The sequence below is a fragment of the Tenrec ecaudatus genome, chromosome 12 (assembly GCF_050624435.1).
Source record: "Tenrec ecaudatus isolate mTenEca1 chromosome 12, mTenEca1.hap1, whole genome shotgun sequence".
Classification (NCBI taxonomy): domain Eukaryota; kingdom Metazoa; phylum Chordata; class Mammalia; order Afrosoricida; family Tenrecidae; genus Tenrec; species Tenrec ecaudatus.
This window is the reverse complement of record NC_134541.1, coordinates 65,728,951-65,745,474: the sequence shown is the minus strand read 5'-3', so window position 1 is coordinate 65,745,474 and position 16,524 is coordinate 65,728,951.

Below are 16,524 nucleotides of genomic sequence, written 5' to 3'. Positions count from 1 at the left end.
ACTCTTAAAAAAGTATTAATATCTTCCATGTTAGAAAAGTTAGTTTTATTTATCATCTCATTAGATGCCTTAGTAGCTTTTAACTGATTATGTTAGTCTACAGTTCTCTCATTCTTTTTCCTTAGCTCTTGTATTTCCTCATTTTCTCCTATATCCCTCCAATATTTTTCTCCTAAAGATCGTTTATTCTCAGTCATTTCTGCAGATGATGTACCTCTACCTGGTTTGTGGATTACGGGACTCTTCAGTGTTCAGTTAGAAACTTCTTTTCCCTCTTTTCTTGGCAGCTTAATCTATTTAAATTGATTTATCTCTAACTACATTCTAATGAATAAAGAATAATCACATATATCTATAATATATTTCACAGTTAATGTGTTAAACTATAAGTATGCTATTGTGTTTATATATATGTGTATATATATATATATTTGAGCCCTGTGTCATAGCAGGTTACATAGTGGGCTGTTAATCATAAGGTTAGTAGTTCAAAACCACCTGCTACTCCATGAGAGAAAGAGGAGGCTATTTATTCCTATAAAGATTTACAATCTCAGAAAGCCACAGGGGCATATCCATACTGTCCTATAGGGAAACTCTGAGTGAGAATCAACTCTATGGCAGTAATATGTGTGTATACACATACAATTATATAAACATACACACACATTAAAGATATACATAACAAGGTATGTAGATATAATAATATATATTTAACAAAATGTACATATATAATATATATACATTTATCTCTATATCTTGAATTAATCCAGGGGGTGCCCTACAGGTGGGCAGGCCTTCAGAGTTATTCCAAGTTGGAGCCAGGGGCAATGAACCTTTATATCCCACAGGAAACAGTCGTGATGCGTGAGTTGCTCCTGGGAGAGGTTCATAGTGCTGTTTTAATTGTCTCATATTTGCCTCTTTGGTGAGAGAAAGAAATGCCTAACACCCAATACTATACAGACGAGAGCGAAACAGTTTATTAATCATGAATGCTCACTGTGTGGGGGTGGAAGATACTGCACACCACATAAGACACATGGAGCTGTACGAAGGAACAGAGTAAACCAACAGGAACTACAGGTGGCAGATTTTGAAGTATCATGAGGTGAGGGGTCCCATGCATCCTGTGGAATGATGGGATGAACTTTTCAAATAATTCCATGGGCTGTAATGGAACTCAAATCATGTAAGAACTTTTTCTGGTCGCTTTGGTAAGGAGGGCTATTGGGGGAGGGGATCTTATCTGCAGGAGCAAGTTGGAAAGGGGGCCTTGCATCCCATGCTATTGTCAGTTTACCAGGTGTGAACTCAACACCTAGCAATGAACCTTGTTTAGAACTTACATCACAATTGATCGTTTGATAACATGAAATCAGTTTAAACCTTTGTGTCATGATGACTAAAGCTCCTACAAAATTGAATGATCTCCTGGGAAGTAAAAGAGGACCTTGGAGGGGCGGGGGAGGTCAAATTGCAAAGCAGTCACTAAAAACACAAACTTTAGAACTGTCCCCTCTTATGGTCTAAAGGTAATCTAGGGGCCTGAGCGCCATTGGTGTAGCCTGCATGACCCCAGGGGGCTTGAATTTAAACTAATCAATGTCTGTAGTAATAGTGACACTGAGCAGGGGGTCCATTTACTACTTTAAAACTTTAATAGAAGTTCTTCCAGGAGCCCATTATGCCTCTCCATTAAACTTGCTGCCTGGAGCCTTCTTGGGGAAGTGGAAGTTCTACTGAGTGGCTTCTTCAAGAACCCATCAGTGTGTGGTCTGAGGAGTGAACTGCGTGCCCAGGGCACTGGCAACATGGTCTGGAACTCTGAAGGTGCTGAGGAGTGTCCTGGTGAGACCAGGTATTGCAAACTTACACTCTAAGGAGGCATCTGTTACTCTGATTTCTCTTTTCGGTGTCTGTGAGTTAAAAGATTCTCAGATTCATCCTCTCCAGAGTTGAAACCCTAAGGCAATGGACCAAGGACTTTTTCTTTTCTTCTTCCAAAAATGAACAGATGTGGAAATTTACTGGCCCAAATATCCGATGTCAATTCTGCTGCCCTTGAGGGCATGCATATTAACAGGAATATCCTGGTTAAGGAATGGAAACTGACAACATCCTACCAATTTCCATTGTGAATGGTAGTGACAATAGTTTCTGTAAGCATTCCGTATCCCCTCGCTGCTCACTCAGGTGATTGCAAGAGGCTCCTCCGTTAGCGAAGGGGTCTGGGCGAGGGGGACCAGCTTTAGTACGGTGCTAGCTGCCCAGGGACAGAAGATTGCGCCAGAGTATAAGTGAAGTCGCTACCTCTTATAGGTGGAATAGGCGAGAGGGTCCAGTTCTGCCTTCATCTTGTAGCCAAGTTTTGGTAGCGGTGCCAAGTTTGTGTAGATGGTACTTCCATTACCCAAGGCATGGTGGACAGCTAGTCATTTAGGCTCACAGACCCTGAGTATCTATTTCTAGAAGTGCCCATTGTGGTAGCAATCAGCTGTCATTCTAATCATGATACATATCCTGGAAGGGACATTTCTTGCACCAGAAGCCTATGCACACATTATTGCCATCAGAGCTGGTCTACAGAGTCTGCGGAACATGAGAGGACTTTTCAATGCAGAAGAATCTGAAAGCAGTAACAGGTTTCCCTATGGATTATAGTTTTGGTCAATTCTAGAATTTTTTTGAGATAAGGAATTCTATTCAAGGTAAAGCAATTTGAAAGTAACAGTATAAATGGGCTTCATAATTGAGGACTATGTTCCTTCCAGAATCCAAAATGTTCTAAAAGGAATTGGGCTGTTTTTAAAGACTCAGGTGTTAAGAGGGTCAGATGCTGCGTCTTGAGGACAGTCTATGAGGATCTATGGCCCATCCATTTCTCTTTTGTGTAGTGTCTACTCTTATGGGATATAACCAACTAATCTCCTTGAAGGAGCATGCCATTAATGTAACTTCATACCCGTTTTTCTGGAAAAAAATGTAGATGTGGTTAATATCTTGCCTGCAAAGAGTGTGTATGATTGCACGGCCAGCGAAGAACCACATGAGAAAAGTAGGTGTATTGTGTCCCTTCAGAGGTGACAGTAAACTTTGGTTGAGAGGCAATTGAAATACACAGTGAGTAGAATATATGAATCAAGTTTCTTACAGATTGAGCAGTGCGTTTAGTAATCGTGGGCCAGGAGACTTGACTGGGTGGAGACCACAGCATTAAGATGCGTTGCAGGCATCGCCATGGATCCTCACAGACGGGTCAACGAGCCAGACCATTATAAGCAGAGAAAAGATTAAAGTTGTCAAGTATCTTATTTTACTGGGATCCACAATTAATGCCCATGGAAAGAGCAGTCCAAAAATTAAACAATGTTCTTCCTTGGTCAACTCTTCTGCAAAAAACTTACTGCTCTCTGGTTAATGCTGACTCATAGGGACCCTATAGGCCAGGGCAAAACTGCCCCCGTGAGTTTCTGAGATTGTAACTCTTTACTGGACTAGAAAGCACTTTGTAAAACATGTTACAAAGCAAAGATGTCACCTTAGGACCAAGGTACCCCTGGCACAAGGCATTGTATTTTCAATCACATATGTTCAAAAGCTAGACTGTAAATAAGGAAGACCAAGGAGGAGTCAATATCTTTGAATTGTGGTGTTGCTGAAAAACACTGAATATACCCAAAAAATGCCAGGCGTATGAAAAAAACGTCTTTGAAAAAGCATGACCCTTGGAAGGGAGCATGATGAGGTTCTGCTTTTCTTACTTGCAATGTGTTATCAGGAGGGACATGTCAGAGGATCGGAAAGCTAGACAAAGGCCCTCCATGAGATGGGTTGACAGGGGTCACAGCAGTGGCCTCACACATAGCAGCGAGCGTGAGGGCGGCACCGGTCTCGGCAGTGCTCTGTCGTGTTGCACGTAGGGTTGCTAGGAGCTAGGGTGGGCGCCAGGTCACCTAACAGTAACAAGGATGCGGACTCTGGGGGGGTTATTCCTTCTTCTCAGGTGTCAAGCAGGCCCACTTGGGCTGTTCCGTGGAGAAAAGATGAGCTTAACTTTTTTGCTCAATATGCCCTCTTCTATTGTTCATTGTGCCATTTTAACTATTTTAGGGAGGATTCTACACAGTCATGTTTATGGAAGGGAACTTGAAAGCACAGTGAACTTGATCTTTATGTATTACTCATTGGTTCAGCGCATCCAGGCCAGCTGGAGCTTATTTTAGGGCAACGTGTGCCATGACCATTGAGAAGCAGGCAAGATGATATTCTTATGACTAAGGTGTGGCATAATTCTTTATGTTCAGTAACTCCTCTAAGATTAGAGAGAGATTCAGCAAAAATTGTCATTGGAGACTACACATTAAGCCCACAAAGGTTTGTCAGTTGGCACATTTCATTAGAGGCTAGGCTAATTGATAACCTGCAGTGGAGAGGCACAAAGGGCCAGCATGCTGCTCTCTTTTTCCTGTATAAATTCCTTTAGCAAAATTTGATTTTCCAATTTATCAAATGATAGACTTTCATTTCAGTTTAGTTTTAAAAAGTTATATAAAAAAAGAAAGGCTTCCTTCTGCTTGTTTTTTTTTTATCACCAAATGTACTCAAATTTTAGTAGGAATTCTCCCCAACCATGTTCCTTTACCCTGAGACCCTCTAAGTCAGGATCATTAGGATTAAATATTCCCCCCCGGCAATGGGTGCTATATAGGGTTTGAGGACCCCAGCTTAAGTCAGGGTTGAACACACCATACGGTACCATGCATGTTTTCTCTATGATTCCAAGGGTCTTTGTTGCAACAGATGTATAAGCTGCAAAACAGCGCATTAGAGGAGAGCCGACTCTATCCCAGACATTGATGGACGGAAGCCATTAGTTTTGGAAGCTGTGCCTTTCTATTTTGTAAAATGGCTTCTTGCTGCTCTCCAATCCAAGCTGAAATCAATTAAAGCTACAGCATACAAGTCCCTTCATGTTTCATCACATCTCTATCCCCAGGTCTCATATTTCATCACAGCCACATTTCAGGCACATGTAATACTTGTCCTTTTTCCTGAAGATCACTGTTCTTCACATTCCTGTGCTATCATTCTTTGCTATTGTTGTGTTGTCTCTGGTCATAATGAAACTTTATTTTTCTTCACTTAGTTATCTTCTATCCCTCATTTGCTCTCAATTTAGGTGTGACCTCGTCTGATAAATATTGTGTAACGCCAATGTTTGGAAACCTGCTTCTTCTATGTGCTGTATCATCATCTGTAATGATCTCCTTCATAGTGCCTCTATCATAGTACTTACTTTTCCTCACTTGCCTAAATCCTTTTTTAAACCACGATCGTTTGAGTTTTCCTTTTTAAATACAGTTTTATTGACACATATTTCCAATATGATATAATTTAATGGTTTAATCATATTTTTAAAATGTTGTACAGAAGTTGATCTCTTCAGGAACTATGGCTAATTGGTTTCTACTTTTCCTCAACCTTAATACTAGACCTCCCCCAAGCCTGCCTCCTTTCAACTGGCTCTGACTCACGGGCACTTTATAGGACACAGTAGAACTGCAACTTTGGGTTTTCAAGATTGTGTAGTTTTACAGGAGTAGGACACCTCCTCTTTCTCCCTTGAAGCAACTGGTGGATTCGAACCGCTGACTTTGCAGTTAGCAGACTGCACAGCCCACTATGCTGCCACACCTAGTAGAGTAGCTAATTTAAATTATTTGCTCCATAAATATTAGTTGAGCTAATCCACATATGCATAAAGATGCCAATGCTATATAACAGGACTAGTGGGGCAATATATAACATGAACATTCTTGTGAAGCAGCTCAATCAGGTTTAAATCAACTATACCAAGCAGAGTTGGCTTAATTTGCATTAAACCAAACTCTGTAGTCCTCTCCAGGCAACATATTAATGTGAAGGTAGATATTGGATTTTGAACAAGAGAAAAATCATATAGGTCCTTCTGTTTTCATTTATTAGCAATGTGATTTGGCAAGTAAATTAACTTCCATGGACCTTTGTAAACTAATCTAACAGTATGGAATTAGAATAGATTATCTATAAGGTCTCTATAAATTAGATTATTCAGTTACTTGTCAATGTCTGCAACTCCAAGCTGCAAATTCCTTACTAGTCTTGTCCTATATGGGCGTATTTCACAATTCTGGGGAACTTTTCAGTCCAACCAATCTGTCTCAGAATGAGGTCACACACATCTCTGACTTCTAGACAGGCCATTTGTTCGTAGAGAAGATACAGGATCTCCAGGTACTATGGTGATCTGAATTATATCCAGCTCCTGGCACCCTGAGGGGCATAGTGGCTCTGCACTGGTCTGTGATCTGTACGGTCAGCAGGTCCAAATCACCACCAGCTCCTCGGGACAAAGAAGACGTTTTCTATTCCCATAAACAGTTGCAGTTTCAGAAACTCACAGGTACAGTTTTACAACCTGTCATTTAGGGTCACTGTCAATCAGCATAGACTCAATAGCAGTGAGTTTGGCTACTGTTTGGTTTAGGGAGAGAAAGCAGTCGGTCTACAAATTGCAATATCTCTGAGAAGCTAGCTTTCTAGGTGACTCTCTGGAAATAGTCAGTTCTTATTATGGACAATTGAAGACTCTCTGTCCTTGGTTCATCTAACATCTGTTTGGTCTGCTGTAGCATCTACGTAGAAACTGGTATGCATTGGGCACTCAATAAATATGATGCTATAGTCTAATTTGGGTCTCGCCATAAAGGAAGGAGGGAGATTTATAACTGTTTATTTAAATGTACTTAAATCTCACTTTTTATTAAAAATTAAAAACAGAACATATAAACCGAGGTCATTATATAATTTCTTGGCCATTTTATATAATACATTCTTTTCTCTTAAATGGAAATTTCTACTTTATTTTACATATGGAGAAATAGAAACACAAAGAAGTTATATTTGTTGCTTAATGTGACAATATTTGTTGTGATGGAGATGGGAAAAATAGAAAAGATCGAGATGAACTATGTTGATGGGTATGCCTCCTGTCCTTAGACTCATTTTTTCTTTCTGTGGAAAAGCAAGCCTTAAATAACTTTGTTCCAGCAGATTGCAAAGCATGTTTTTGGCCACATATATTGATTATCATATCAGAACACAATTCTGGCAAAAAGAAAAGGTTTGAAGAAATAAAATTCTGCTTCCGATGAACTTAACTGGGGAAATGTGCTGTGGGGTCCTCTGACCACCTGTGAGTGCCATTATCCATATTCAAGAATGCCTGTGTCTAATTCATGGACCGTCCCCAATCATCTCATGTTGTGTCTGTGACTTCCCCTTTGTTTCCAAAGTATTTCTGCTTCTCTTTTGTCCTATAGCTGATTCTGCCAAATCTATGATTATGTTCTGCATATGCATAAACACTTTATATCTATAGAGGTCCGCTTGTGATTATGAGCCAGGAACGTGGCCATATTCATTGAGTTTTAAAGGCATACAAAACTTGCAGGTTTAAATTTGGGACTTTGTTCTTTGTTCTATCCATCCATCTATCCATCCATCCATCAGTCCAGTCATCCATTTTCCTATGTATTGTACTAAAAGGATTTCTGGTGGTTGTATATTGAGCTGCCAACAGCAAGGCCAGTAGTTCAAATTTCCCAGCCTGTCTTCCAGAGAATGATGAGGCTATCTGTTTCTGTAGAGATTTATAGCCCTGGGAACCCAATGGAGCCATTCTATTCTGTCCCATGGGATAAATATGAGTTGTAATGGTCTTGGTGGCAGTGGGTTTTGGTATCATAGGTGCACACACCACTGCAATTAGGATTGGCTTTCAAAAGGGAAGTAGTGGAGACTGCAGAAGTCAGTATGCCTGATTCAGAATAGGCAATATTATTAATCTGGTGTTCAGAAGAGAGGATGATGAACCCCAACTTCACAGGACTTCCCAGAAAATACAGTTATTAAACTGAGGTGATCAGGAAAAAAGACCATGAAGTTAAACCTTCTATGAGAAAAGTAAACTCCAGGCATGGTTTCACTATTAGTTTTAGAAATGTTCTCTGAGATCATGAATAGAAGGTCTGCGATGAGCGATAAGTAATATTTCTAAAAATAAGAATGTACCCTCAATGTAATAAATATTATGCGGTAGAGTTGTTTAATAATATCTTTATTATATCCAGGACACAGAGTCTAAAATTTCCAAATTAGCCATTGAGGATTTCAAAGTGCTTGCCAGGCACCTTTATTTCCCATTACTAGTCTGCGAGCTGGACTATTCTTTTTGCACTACCCATTTTGTAGAAAGAAAATGAGGCTGCACTAAGAGACCTATTTGAACACGTGATGAAATTACCTGAGGTCTTTCACCCCTATACATTAAATAATAAGTACATTAAATAGTAAATATACCCCCTGTACTAAATCACCCTAGAATGTTGATTTGATGTGGTCCTAATAGCCCCCATCCATTCAGGGAATATTCCAGAAGATTGTGGTAACGAGACTTCCTGCATATCCTGACCTTTCTCCAAACCTCCCCACTCACTGGGTCAGAACCCTTTGTCTCAATTGCAGTGAGTACTACTGCTTCTACTCCGTTCAGCTTGCTGTGATCAAATATTAACCTTGCTTGGAGTTTCAGCTGGTACTAATGCTTTACTTGCTTTACCCTTATTAGGGCAGGCAAAGGAGTTCTCTTGGTGCAGGGGGTTACAAGGTGGGCTGTTAACTGACAAGCAGGCAGTTTAAATCTGCTTCTGCCTGCAGCTCCAAGTGAGAATGGTACCATTATCTGCTCCTGTACAGATTCATAGCCTTCAGGATCCTAAGTATCACTATGACTAAGAATCTACTGAGTGGCTGTTGGTTTAGCTTTCGTTTTTTGGTTTGGCTATTGGGTGTGTGTATGTTGTCTCTGAAGAAAGGGTGCTTTTAAAATCATTTAAAAAGCATCATGTAAGTAAACCCAGAGACTTAATATTTGTGCTCGAAGTGAGAGGTCAGGACTCTTGGGTTTGGGTACTTGAACTAATTGGTCAAATTAACTTTATAATAAGTACTACCTGCTTGATGTTCACAATAAAAATATGATCATCAAAATTACTAATGATATGAACACCTCCTTGCCTCTCACCATGTTGTACTATGGTGGCTTTCGTGTTGCAGGACCATGCATCACGGGCAGGTTTCAGCAGAGCTTACAGTTTAAGAAGAAAGGCCTGGTTATCTACATCTGAAAATTCATCAATGAAAACTTATAAATGGCAGCAGGGAATCGTCTGGCTTACTTGCTTTGATTTAATTTTGCTTTGATTTTGATTTAATATCAAAAGATCTGAATTACTAGGGGAGAACAGCATGGCCAGTGAGGTAGAGAGCCAACCATCATATATTGGTGCCAGATAAACCTTAGCTTAAAGCAGAGAATACCAGAAATATTTACTTGTGTTTTATTGACTATGAAAAGGTATTTGACTGTGTGGACCATAGTAAACTATGGATAACATTGAAAAGAAATTGGTAAAAAGGAAAAAAAATGGAATTCCAAAATACTTCATTGTGCTCATGCAGAACCTGTACGTCGGTCAAAAGGCATTTTAAAAAGAACTAGGGAATATTCTATGGTTTATAAATCAGGAAAGATGTGAGTCGAGTTGTATTCTCTCACTTTATTTATTCAATATATATGCTGAGAAAATAATCCAAGAAGCTGGACTACATGATGACAAATACGGTACCAGGATAGGAAGAAAGCTCATTAAGTACCTGTGACATTGGGATAACATGACCTTGCTAGCTGAAAGTAAGGAGGACTTGAAGCATTTGCTGATGAAGATCATCGATTCCACCCTTCAGTATGGAGCACAACCCAATGTAAAGAAAACAAAAATCCTTACAACTGAACCAATATTTAATATACTGAAAATGGAGAAAAAAAATGGAAGTGGTCAAAGATTTAATTTGGTTAGTATCCGCAACCAATGCTCCTGGAAACAGTAGTCAAGGACTCAAACCATACATTGCATTGGGTAAGTCTGCTGCATAAGACCTCTTTAAAGTGTTGAAAAGCATGGATGTTATTTTGAAGACTGAAGTGTGCCTGCTCTAAACGATGGTGTTTTTACTTGCCTCACATGCATGTGAAATTTAGACATTGAATAAGCAAGATTGAAGAAGAATATATATATTTGAATTATGTTGATTCTGACAAATATTGAAAACATTATGAATTGTCAAAAGAATAATCAATTCTGCTTTGAAAGAAATACAGCCAGAGAGATCCTCAGAGATGAGGATGGAGAAATTTTGACTCAGGTACTTCGGACATTCTGCTTGGTAATGTAGCGTGGTAGTGAAACAGAGCAAGACCCTCAGCAAGACAGACTGAACCAGTGGCTGCAACAATAGACTCAAACTTGACAGCAGATGTGAGGTTGGTGTAGGACTAGGCAGTGTTTTCCTTTGGTTTGGTTTAAATAAGGGTGGATTTGAGTTGAAAGTGCTTTTTTGGCACTTAACAACAACAGTCACCAGATAGACCATCACTGAGATGGATTGGTTGGGTAGCTCCAATAATGGATTTAAACATGATGGAGACTGTGAAGAAAATGCTTCGGTCTAGTGGACTGGACGGCAGCCTATCTACTTATCTATCTATCTATCTATCTATCTATCTATCTATCTATCTATCTATCTATCTATCATCCACCCATCAATCATCTATCATGTATCTATTATCTATCTATATCTACCTATCATCTATCTATCTATCTATCTATTATCTATCATCTATTATCTATCTATCATCCATCTATCTATCCTCTATCTATTATCTATCTAATATCTATGTATCTATCATCTCTCTCTATTTATCATCTATCTATCTATCTATCTATCTATCTATCTATCTATCTATCTAAACATTTGAAAATGCAGTTTCCTTCCTTGAATTTAAAGATTAATTCATGGGTCTACTAAACAGTCATTTTCCTTAGATTATTTAAGTGTGTCTTTACAGATTATACTCCACTGGAATATTTCATGGTGCATAATTGGAAGGCAGAGCCATAATTTAAAGGTAAAGAGACAGGCATTACTTTTAGCTGGCAGTACTCTGCAAGTGAAGATAAAAGACCTTAGCAAATCAATTTAAGCAAATCAATTCAAGTAGGGTATGATTTATCAAAAATAATTTACAGTCAGCATTTTTCTCTGAGTAGATATTTTCTGAATAGAGAGGTGCCTGGATGGCAACAACAGGAATTTCTGAAGCTGGCATGTTGAAGGGAACCATAATCTGGAGCTGATTGATGAGGAATACAGTATCTTCAAATAATTCACAATAATTCCTAGCAAGTGTGAACAATTAGAACAGTAATGAATTCTTGGTCACTACTGAAATCAGTCTTCAATGAAGAAACAACATAATTTGCCTTAATATATTCCTGATGTGTTCACCAATTTCCCAGAATTCAGATCCAGTTTCCAGAGGGATGCAGGGTGTTGAGAACTAAATTTCAGGTTTCTAGAGTCCGTGGTCCATAAGTATCTCCTTCAAAGAAGGAGGCATTTGCTGCCCTAGTAACATGATCTGAGGTCAAAGTTTGAAAGTGTAGTGCCTATATTCTGATATATAAGAATATATTAGAGATAGGCCATTACCTAGGTGTCCCCTTCCAGATATCAGTACATGTTGGAAAAAGGTAGACCGAGTCAGAAAAAACACACATCTACAAAGCATGGTTTAGTGGAGAAGTAGAGGAAGGAAAGAAGTTGTATATATTTAATGCTAATGTGTGTCAGGCATGAAGGCGGTGGTGTTTCAACAGTAGAATTATCTCTTTCCATGAAGGTGATCTAGGTTTGATTCCCAGTCAAGGAACCTCATGTGCAGATATCACCTGTCTGTCACTGGAGACTTGTGCGCTGTTATGATGCTGAGCAGGTTTTAGTAGGGTTTCCAAACTGAGACAGACTGGAAATAAAGGCCTGGGCATAGATGAATACTTAAAAAAATTATCAGTGAACATCCTTCGGATTGGATCGCAGTGGACTGATCCAAAACTGATTTTGGGACAGGCATAGCACAGTGAATAATGTCTTTCTATTGTGCACAGTGTCTATGAGTTAAAGTTGACTCACAGGCAGATCACAACGACAGTGTTGCTAGGAACATACAAATCCTTCAATACGATAGGCATGATTACAATTTTGCTCTTATAAATCAATAAAATAAAGAAGATGAAGCACGGAAGGGTTAATCTGCTTCCTGTCCCCCTTGTTCACACTGCCACAGCCGCACTAGGTCCTTTGGTTTTGCTTAGCACCTGGGCTTTACATTGGCCACCATTCCTGCCAGCAGGGTGTTTACTCAAAAAGTTCACTCTCTCAAACACTGTATCCTTACTTCCTTACCGCCTGCATTTTCTTCCTCCTGCACCACAAGTTTTCAGTGGGGTTCCCCTGTCTCTCCCTTTTCTCCTCCAACACCAGGCCCAGAACCTCGTGTCACTGGAGAAGGTAGGTGCTCATTGGGAATCCACACCCAGTAGACATCCAATGACTCTGGAAATTCACTCTAAATCACACAGGAAATAATGGAGGAAAAAAAACAATAAAGAAAAGTCGTCTTCTCCTTATAAAGCCTATCTACTATATTTCTCAATATTTTATTCTTGGCTTCTGGACACTCAACCGATCTTCTTCTCCATTATTGGTTAAACTATAATGGTTCCCCTATCTCTCTGACCTCATGTTCCCCTGTTTCTGGTTTCCATGTGTTTCTGACTCAGCTCACTGATTTGATACTGACTCCAAATTTCCTCTTGAATCCAATCAATTGTAGTGCACATGTGGCTCCAAGAACTGTATTCTGTTTTTTCTTGCTGTGTTTTATAGAATTATAATGGATTTTTAAGATCCCTCTTTTAAAAATCATTTTATTAAGAGCTCATACAACTCTTATCACAATCCATACATACATCAATTGTGTAAAGCACGTTTGTAAATTCGTTGCCCTCATCATTCTTAAATCATTTGCTCTCCACTTAAGCCCCTGGCATCAGCTCCTCATTTTCCCCTCCATCCCCCCTCCCCCCTCCCTCATGAACCCTTGATAATTTATAAATTATTATTTTGTCATATCTTGCACTGTCCGACGTCTCCTTTCACCAACTCTTTTCTTGTCCGTCCCCCAGGGAGGAGGTTATATGTAGATCCTTGTAATCGGTTCCCCCTCTCCACCCCACCCTCCTTCCACCCTCTTGGTATCATCACTCTCCCCACTGGTCCTGAAGGGGTCATCTGTCCTGGATTCCCTGTGTTTCCAATTCCTATCTGTACCAGTGTACATCCTCTGGTCTAGCCAGATTTGTAAGGTAGAATTGGGATCATGATAGTGGGGGGAAGCGTGGTGGAGGAAACATTTAGGAAGTAGAGGAAAGGTGGATGTTTCATCATTGCTACACTGCACCCTGACTGGCTCGTCTCCTCCCCTCGACCCTTCCATAAGGGGATGTCCAATTGCCCACAGATGGGCTTTGGGTCTCCACTCCGCACTCCCCCTCATTCACAATGATATGATTTTTTGTTCTTTGATGCCTGATACCTGATCCCTTCGACACTTCGTGATCATACCAGCTGATGTGCTTCTTCCATGTGGGCTCTGTTGCTTCTGAGCTAGATGGCTACTTCTCTACCTTCAAACCTTTAAGACCCCAGACGCTATATCTTTTGATAGCCGGGCACCATCAGCTTTCTTCACCACATTTGCTTTATTCAAAAACTTTATTCTTGATTGATTGCAACAAAGTTAGGTACTCAGAAGGCACTACCAGCTGAAAGGCAGAAACTATTTATCCCTTTTTTTCTCTTTCTTGTTCTAACTGCAAACAATGTTACACCTATACTATTCTATTCTGAGAAAGATTCTGAGGCAGAATTGGTGCTCAGTGGGAAAGAGCATGGTGGTGAATTAATAATGTATTCCAGAGGTCTAGGATAGTATAATATTTTGTGTTCCAGGAAACAGAGAAGTGATAACAAGCATCCTCTTTTATCTTTGCCTCATATGCTGCCTTTTCCATAAAGCTCTCTTCTACTTTCAGGAGATGATGCTGTTTGGAAAATGAGTTCCACTCTTTTTGTTGGTCCTTCCCTTATTCATCTGTCCTCTGGAGAGAGTGACTCATCTGATTGGTGAAACTGGGAGATTAATTATAACGTGCCCTTCCTCTCTCCCTCTTTTGGACCAAATGAATCTCACCTGAAAGTACACTGTCATCCCTTAGTGAACTTTGAAAAACTGCTTAAGTCCAGGTCCCCACCCCCACACATTATGTCTTAATTTATCCAGAATGGACTTCTGGGCATCGTTGGTTTTCAAAGCTCCTTAGATGATTTTCTGTGTGTCCACTTTTGAGAAACAAAAAAGCGAGGCTCTTTTCAGGGAAAGTGATTCATCTTCTCTCCCTAGTATGGATGGTAACTTAACATAAAGAGCACCGGAATCTTCACAGCTAGAGTAATAAAACACATCATGATAAACAGAGAAAAGATTGAAGTTGTCAAGGATATAGTTTTGTTTAGCCACACAATCAACGTCCATGGAGGCAGCAGTGAAGAAATGAAGTGACGTGTTGCACTAGACAAAACTGCAGTAAAGGAGCTCTTTTAAATATTTAAAGGCACAGATGTTACTTTGGGGACCAAGGTGGCACCTAGTCCAAGCCACCATCAAGTTAAAGCTGGATGAAGAATAAGGAAAACCAGAGAAGAATCAATGAACTTGAACTCTGTTGGTGAAGATATGCCAGCGGCTGCCAGATGAACAAACGTGTCTTAGCAGAAGTAAGTCAGAAGGCTCCGGAGACTAGAGAATGGTGAATCTTCATCTCCCACATTTTGAACATCTTATATGGAGTGAACATCCAAAAAGGGATATCATACTTGGGAAAGTAGAGTGGCAGGGAAAAGGAGGAAGACTCCTAGCTCCATGGATTGACATAGTGGCTCTAAGAGTGGGACTAAACATAAGAAAAATGTGGGGGTGGAGCAGGACTGAGTAGTGAAACATAAGGAATGGGGCTCACTTTCATCTCTAAGCCTAAGGGCAACGCTTCAGAAATAAGCTCCTTCTGCTGCAATCAATTATTTTTACACTTAAAACTACTCTGCATGTCACTGTGGGCCCCAAAGAAGCTGGTCTTGCTGAAGGTATGGGGGGCTGCTTGGCTTTTGCAGTTCATACCTTTCTTCTATGTAAGATGTGTAGTAAAAATAGAAGTGGTGACTGCATTCCATGTGTCCTAGAAAGAGAGAATGTATTCATCAGGATAAATTAATATCAAATAGTCCTTTAGCCTTTGACACACATTTAATTCTGCAGAGGGGAAATCACACAAAGTTCAGGTCCCAGTAGAATTTTCAGACCACATTGTCATCAATCAAAACCCACATATTTATGAAACCATAGCTGATCTGAGAAGTCCTCTGCCTAGTTTCTTGGATGAGTCAAGGGAGGTGATTTCTTTTTAAATTTCACGGGAAAGACATCACAGCAAGAGCTTCCACCAGGCTTTCTTCCTCCCTCTGGAACAGTATAGAAAGTGTCAGCTTAGTGGGATATGCTTTCAGCTACCCAGCCTACACAGAAAACTAAGACTGTGTTGTCTGTGCTCGGAAATGATTGCAAACAGTGCACCAGCTCATTGCAGCAGCGCCAACCCTTAATTCCATAAGTGGCTTGTGGATGCTTTAACCAGGCGGCACAGCACAATGTGACTAAGTCTGCTATGCAGCTGCAATGTTAATGGGCCAACTGCCTTATCGCACAGTTTCCTGAAAGGAATTGTGGTGCCTAAACAAATTGCTGTGATTTTAATACAGATAGAAGGACAAACCACCGTGGGCTCATGTTGGTGGCTGGCGGGCCATACACAATGATGGGGCCTTGTTGTTATCTGGCTCTTCCCAGCCTCTGGAGACCAGCAGATCTGGTGCCAGGAGATAAATGAGGAAGAGAATCCGTTTTGAAAGGGAGACATTTGTAGAAGCTCCTTTGGTAGTAAAACGAGAGAACAAGATCCCATACTGACTTGATGACAGGGCAGAGAGCAATGATCTGTAATTGTGGGTCAGTAAGCATGGAGAGATTGGATCATCTGGTGTACAAATTAAGAGGGGCTAGGATTCAGGACTCACTATGTGCTGCCAATTCTTAAAAGTAACTTTGGATATTGCCCTCATTTCTTCTTTCACGTTTGAAAGCAGATCATTGTTTCCCTAAAGTGATTACATATGCTGGGAAGTTCATGTTCTCTTCCCAAGCTCAAGAGAAAATGATATCAGTTGGATCAACACCATCACCTGCACAGGTGCCTGCTTTGCTGCTGCTTGGCGGGGCTAAAGTGTCAATGCAAGGTTCAGCCTAGAAGAAGACTGGGCTTAGAGAAACTGTCCTTTCCCTCTCTCACTATGCTCCATTTTCATGTACACAATACCTTATTTATTTTTAGGTAAAATTATACTAGA